The sequence below is a fragment of the Lucilia cuprina genome, chromosome 6 (assembly GCF_022045245.1).
Source record: "Lucilia cuprina isolate Lc7/37 chromosome 6, ASM2204524v1, whole genome shotgun sequence".
In the NCBI taxonomy this organism is placed as follows: Eukaryota; Metazoa; Arthropoda; class Insecta; order Diptera; family Calliphoridae; genus Lucilia; species Lucilia cuprina.
The window spans coordinates 11,624,387-11,631,133 of NC_060954.1; the positions used below are offsets into that span (position 1 = coordinate 11,624,387).

The 6,747-nt window shown below is 25.7% G+C and overlaps 1 protein-coding gene across 12 annotated transcripts in view; it reads left to right on the plus strand.

Moving 5' to 3' along the window:
• LOC111680611 (protein muscleblind) overlaps nucleotides 1–6,747 on the plus strand; it is a 135,260-nt gene that overhangs the window by 21,551 nt on the left and 106,962 nt on the right. The window contains exon 1 of one of the 12 annotated variants that reach the window (XM_046955014.1): nucleotides 2,411–2,532. The exons of the other annotated variants lie outside the window; for them this stretch is intronic. The gene's annotated coding sequence lies outside the window, so the exon portion shown is untranslated. Of the gene's footprint in view, nucleotides 1–2,410; nucleotides 2,533–6,747 lie in introns of those variants that run through there. 12 annotated transcript variants of the gene reach the window in all.

Sequence of the window (6,747 nt, forward strand, 5' to 3'; positions counted from 1 at the left end):
TTTTAGCTTAAACTATAGTCTGGACTATAGTTTAGTCTAGAGTCCAGACTACAGTTTAGTCTAAAGTCCAAACTACAGTTTACTCTAGATTCTTGATTATAGTGGAGTCTAAAAACTAGACTATATTTTAGTCGGGCGTCCAGACTATAGTTAAGACTAGAGTCTAGAATATAGTCTAGAATATAGTCTAGTGTCTGACTATAGTTTATTCTAGAGTCTAGACTAGTTTAGTGTCAAGACCATAGTTTAGTCTATAGTCTAGACTATCTTTCTACTACAGCCTAGACTAAAGTGTAATATAGAGTCTAGACTATAGTTTACTCTAGACTTTAGACTATATTTTAGTCTAGAGTCTAGACTATAGTTTTGTCTAGGGACTAGACTACAGTTTAGACTAGAGTCCAGACTACAGTTTACTCTATAGTCTAGACTATAGTTTACTCTATAGTCTAGAATATAGTTTAATCTGGAGTCAAGATTTTAATTTAGTCTGGATTCTATACTGCAGTTCAGTCTAGTGTCTAAACTATAGTATAGTCTAATGTCTAGACTATAGTTTAGTCCATAGTCTGGACTATCTATTATAGCCTTGACTATAGTTTAGTCTAGAGTCTAGACTATAGTGCAGTCTAGGCTACAGTTTAGTCTAGTGTATTGGCTATAGTTTACTATAGAGTCTATGCTATAGTTTAATCTGGAATCTAGACTATAGTTTAGTCTAGTGTCAGGGCTAGAGTTTATTCTAGAGTCTAGAGTATAGTTTAATATAGAGTCTAGATTGTAGTTGATTCTAGAATCTAGACTATAGTTAAGTCTTGAGTTTAGAGTATACTTTAGTCTAAAGTCTAGACTATAGTTTAGTCTAGAGTCTACACTAGAATTTAGTCTAGTGTATAGAGTATAGTTTAGTCGAGCTTCAAGGCTATGGTTTAGTTTATAGTCTAAACTATCTTTCTATTATAGACTGGACTACAGTTTAATCTCGGGTCTTGACTACTATTTAGTCTAAAGTCGAGAATATTTTTAACTCTAGAGTTTAGACTAGAGTCTACACTATAGTTTAGACTAGAGTCTAGACTATAGTTTAGACCAGAGTCTAGACTATAGTTTAGACTAGAGTCTAGACTATAGTTTAGACTAGAGTCTAGACTATAGTTTAAACTAGAGTCTAGACTATAGTTTACTCTAGATCTGGACTATAGTTTACTCTAGATCTAGACTATAGTTTAGACTAGAGTATAGACTCTAGTTTAGACAAGAGTCTAGACTATAGTTTAGACTAGAGTCTGGTCTATAGTTTAGACTATAGTCTAGACTATAGTATAGACTATAGTTTAAACTAGAGTCTAGACTATAGTTTAAACTAGAGTCTAGACTATAGTTTAAACTAGGGTCTAGAGTATAATTTAGACAAGAGTTTACTCTAGAGTCTAGACTTTAGTCCATTATCGAGACTACATCTACTGTGGTCTAGACTATAGCTTAATCTAGATTCTTAACTTCAGTTTAGTCTATAGTCTTAACTACAGTTTGACTATAGTCAAGGCTACGGTTTGAATAAAGAATAAACTATAGTCTAGTCTTTCCTCCAGACTTTTGTGCATTAACTCCTTTCAAAGCTGTCGGGTAAGCACATACATTACATTATTATTGTTATAGCAATTGTAAAAAGGGGCAGACCGGGACAAAAGATATGTAATTACAAATGTAATTGTTGTAATAATACGTTGTGTATATAGTATGTAAATATAATTTACATAAGTTTATGTTTAACAAAAAAAAATGTAAGGATTAAAGCTCTAGGGATAATAGAACTTAATATTAAGCTAAAAGAGTAATAACAAATATGCATAATAAGTTATTGAGAGAGAGAGAGACAAGAAGGATTAAAACAAGGACCTGAAAAAGAAAACAACAAATTATTTTAAAAATGTTAAAAACGACAAAAGGTATTACTAAAGTTTGATATGTTTTATGTTTAAGGATTAAAACATTTGATATTAATAAGGATCCCGTAGCTAGATCTTGAGTTTTTTTTTATAGAAATCCCCCCCTAATATCTAGTACATACTTTATATGAGATTTATGTTATTTCTAGCTATTGGTTCTGGTTCATGTAATTGCAATAATTTCTAAAAATCTTTGACACTTTAAGAGCAGTAGTCAAAGATGTTTTATATTCTATTTTCTATATTCTGTTTTCTGCTTGCACTCTGTAATATCGATTCAATTTTGAAAAATCAACAAAACTGCTCTAGAATTTTATATCGAGCAGCATCAAGGTTTTATTATTTTATACATTTTAGTTTGTAATTATAAATTTTAGTTTTTCTTCTTCTTATTTTGGGGAAAAAATGTTCGCTAAATTATTTATGTGTGTCACAAATTTTCATAATTTTCAATATGACAGAATGAAATGAAATGACAAAGAAAAAAATTAAATGTAAATATAAAGAAATTGGAAGAAGAAATGTATACATATAAGAATTTTATGAATGGGACGAACAGCATCTCAGCTGTACCCTATAGAAGGTAAGCAAGACTGTAGAGATTGACTTGTTTAGGAAAATTAAAATTGTTTACATTTTTAGAAAGTAAAGTGAAATTTACATAAGTTTTAGTCACTTTTTAGTGGAAAAAATTAGTTTAAATTTAAAATGCTATGTTGTCAAATTTAATTTTTTAAAAATTTTTAATCAAAACTTCATAAATTTCTACGATTTGGTTAAAGTTTGTAAACAAATCTTTAGTTTTTAACAACTTTCTTAGTATCTTTATTAAAAAAGGCGTTGTTGCCAAATTTCATTTTAAGATTTTTTCCATAAATTCTTAAGGGAACAACTAAAATATTAAAAAAAAAATTACTGAAAATTATGAAATAATTTTTTGTTTATGAAATAAAATGTTTATTTGCACTGTTGCCAAATTTCATTTTCAAAATATTTAAAAAAAATCACAAAATTTCAAAAACTACTATTTTCTTTAAAAAAATTTTTGAATATTTCTTGTTTTTATTAAAAAATTCTAAATTATGTGTTTAAAAAAGTAATTTGCCATGTTGCCACATTTCAATTTGATAAGTTTAACCCTTAATTCATTTAAATTTGTTTGTTTTTCAATTAATATTTGCAATAATAATAGAAAAATAAAATAATTTTAATACAACTTACAAACGTGTTTAAAAATTTAAATTTGCAACGTTGCCAATATTCAATTCTTTTTAGGTTTTTTGAAAAAGGTTTTTTGTATTATAATTTATGCAATTTTATATTCTTCAAAAGACTTTTTTATTAAAAAAAATCAAAGAAGTTTTTTAAAATCATGATTTTGCAACGTTGCCACATTTCAATTTGTTAAGTTTTCCATCAAAAACCCTTTAAAACATTTGCAGTTTGAACAAGAGTTTTATCTTAAAAAGATTTATGTCGTTTTTCATTCTTTAATTGCTCCTTTATCATAATAATATACTACTAAAGGTTTAAAATTCCATAATTTGCAATGTTGCCACTTTTCATTTTTTTAGGTTTTCTTATAAATTATTTTGCAATTAATAAAATTAACATAAGTTTAAGCTAATTTAAGCAATTTTGAATTTCCTATCAGATTTTTTATCTTTAATAGTGAAAAGTTTCTTAATTTGCAACGTTGCCAATTTTCTATTAATTAAGTTTATTTAAACAAATACAATTAAATTCTTTTGAGACGTAAAACATTAAAAATTTTGTAAATTTTTTAAATATTTTAATTTGAAAAATTTTTTTGAGCATTTTCCATAAAAATTAGATTAAATATAAAATGTACCATGTTGCCAACTTTCATGTTTTTTATTGAAACTTTAAAATATTTAGAAATTTTTGAAACAAATCTAATAAAATTGAGTTTTAAGACTCTTTAAAATGACGTTTGCTGGGTAAATATGTAAAAATATTATGTTGCATGGTTGCCAAATTTCATTTTTTTTTATTAAATTTTTGTTTAAACTTTAAATTTTCTTTAAAGTTTTAAAGCAAGTTCTATATAATGAAAAATGGTTTGATTCCATATTGACTTTTTCATTAGAAATCACCTTAAAATTACTTACAATGTTGCCAATTTTCACTTTTTTTTTCTAAAATTTAAATTTTTTTTTAGAAATTTATTAAAATTATAATTGAGAGCCGTTAGACTTATTTGTATATATAGTTGCAAATTAAATGTGCTTAAATATGGAAATTTACAATGTTGCCACATTTCAATTTTTAATTTTTTTAATTTTTTTTTTCATAGTTTAAGTTAAAGTTGCATTTTGCCTGAAATTATTCAAAATCCTTAATCTAAAAGGCTGTGTTTTTCTATAGCAATTAAGCTACAAGTAAAATTTGCCTTGTTGCCAAATTTCATTTCTTGTTTAAACTTTAATAGTTTTTAAGAAAATTTTAAAATTTTGATGAGAATTTATTATCTGAAATGATACTTATGCAAGAGAAGGTAATAAAAAAAATTAATTTGCATTGTTGCCAAATTTCAAATTTTCACTTTTTTCTACTCAATTTTTCTAATGATAAATAAACAAATTAACTTTTACTTTTGTAAAGATTTCTCTTGATGATTTGGTTTCATGTATTAGGCCCAACTTTTAATGCCTGTTTTGATAACTGTAGGGTGTGCTGAAACCAAATTTCATAAACTTAAATATTAAATAGACTCTTCTCTGTTTATTTATTTTTTTTGTATTGTAAATAATTTCAGTTGTTCATTTTTTCTTTTTTGTGGGTTTTGTATATATTTTGATATTTTTAGAGATGTATTGTGATTTTTGGCACACAATATTTATTTACAATGTTGCCAAATTTCCAATGGAACAATAATAAGATGAAAAGAAATACACTAAACAAAATAAAATATGTGGATGTGAGTGTGTACAAAAATATTAGTAAAAGAAATGAGAAATAATTTTCTATATGTGAAACAACGTCATATTATGAAAATCAACTTAATGAAATTTTAATTAATACGTTGAAACAATTTACGACTTTACGTCAAAAGGAAAAAAAAGTGCACTAATGGGCGGCCTGCAGAGAAGAAAATAAAAAAAAATCAAGAAAAGAATTTGTTATAATTTAAGGCTAAATTATTTAAAATGAAATTAAATAGATTTGCAAAATGATAAAGAAACACATGACATTATCTTTTGTTAAATGAAAAATGTGCTTAAAAGTAATGCTGATGGCAAGCAACAGTGCTTACTTTATAAAGCTAATAAGCAAAAAGTTAAACAGCAAATATGCCTCTCCAATATTCTCCAAATTTTCTTTTTTTAACAATTTTCTTTAAAATTTAAATAAATAGTTTTTTTTTACACAAAATTATCTCATTTAAGTTGTAAATGTCAAGTATCTAACATAAACTCTCTTTTTTAACATTTCAAGTGACATCATTACTTCTACTTTACTATCTAAAGGATTTTTCTTGTATTTTACTTTATTCCTCGAAAAAAAAGGAAAAAATATGAAAAAAATTTATAGAAAAAAAATATATATAATAACAGGATACGTGACTTTTTGCGGTTTGTTAGGATTTATTATTATTATTTTTATACAAAATATATTCCATGTCTGAGTTTCACAGCGCATTTTAAATATTATTAAATTCTACAAACAGCCTCAAACTATTATAAAGTATGTGGTGTTTAACTATAACTAGGAATAGGATTCCCTTTCTTTTTTTTTTATTTTTCTATACATTTTAAGTTAAAAGCGATTTTTTTTCCACAGTAACCAGAAAAAAAGATCAAATATGATTAAAAGCGGGAGCAACTAACATACTCTGTAAAGTTATTTTTATTTGTAAATTTTTTTTTCAAAATCTTTAAAAGATTGTTATAAAAGAAAGTAAATACAATTATAAATAAATGTTTTACATTTATTTATATTTAAATGTTTACTTTTCAAAAAAAGTATTAATGTGCAACAACCAAAAGGATTAATAATAAACTTTGAACAATTTATACACTTGACTTTAGAATAGTCTATAGTTTTGAATAAAGAATAGTCTATAGTCTTGACTATAGAATAGTCTATCGTCTTGAATATTGAATAGTCAATAGTCTTGACTATAGAATAGTCCATAGTCTTCACTATAGAATAGTCCATAGTCTTTACTATAGAATAGTCTGTAGTCTTGACTAAAGAATAGTCTATAGTCTTGACTATAGAATAGTCTATAGTCTTGACTATAGAATAGTCTATAGTCTTGACTATAGAATAGTCTATAGTCTTGACTATTGAATAGTCTATAGTCTTGACTATAGAATAGTCTATAGTCTGGACTATAAAATATTCTATAGTCTTGACTATAAAATAGTCTAAAGTCTTAACTATAAAATAGTCTATAGTCTTGACTATAGAACAGTCTATAGACTTGACTATAGAATAGTCTATAGTCTCGACTATAGAATAGTCTATAGACTTGACTATAGAATAGTCTATAGTCTTGACTATAGAATAGTCTATAGTCTTGAATATATAATAGTATATTGTCTTGACTATAGAATAGTTTATATTCTTGACCATAGAACAGTCTATAGTCTTGACAATAGAATAGTCCATAGTCTTGACTATAGAAAAGTCTATAGTCTTGACTATAGAACAGTCTATAGTCTTGACTATATAGTAGTCTATAGTCTTGACTATAGAATAGTCTATAGTCTTGACTATAGAATAGTCTATAGTCTTGCTATTGAATAGTCTATAGTCTTGACTATAGAAT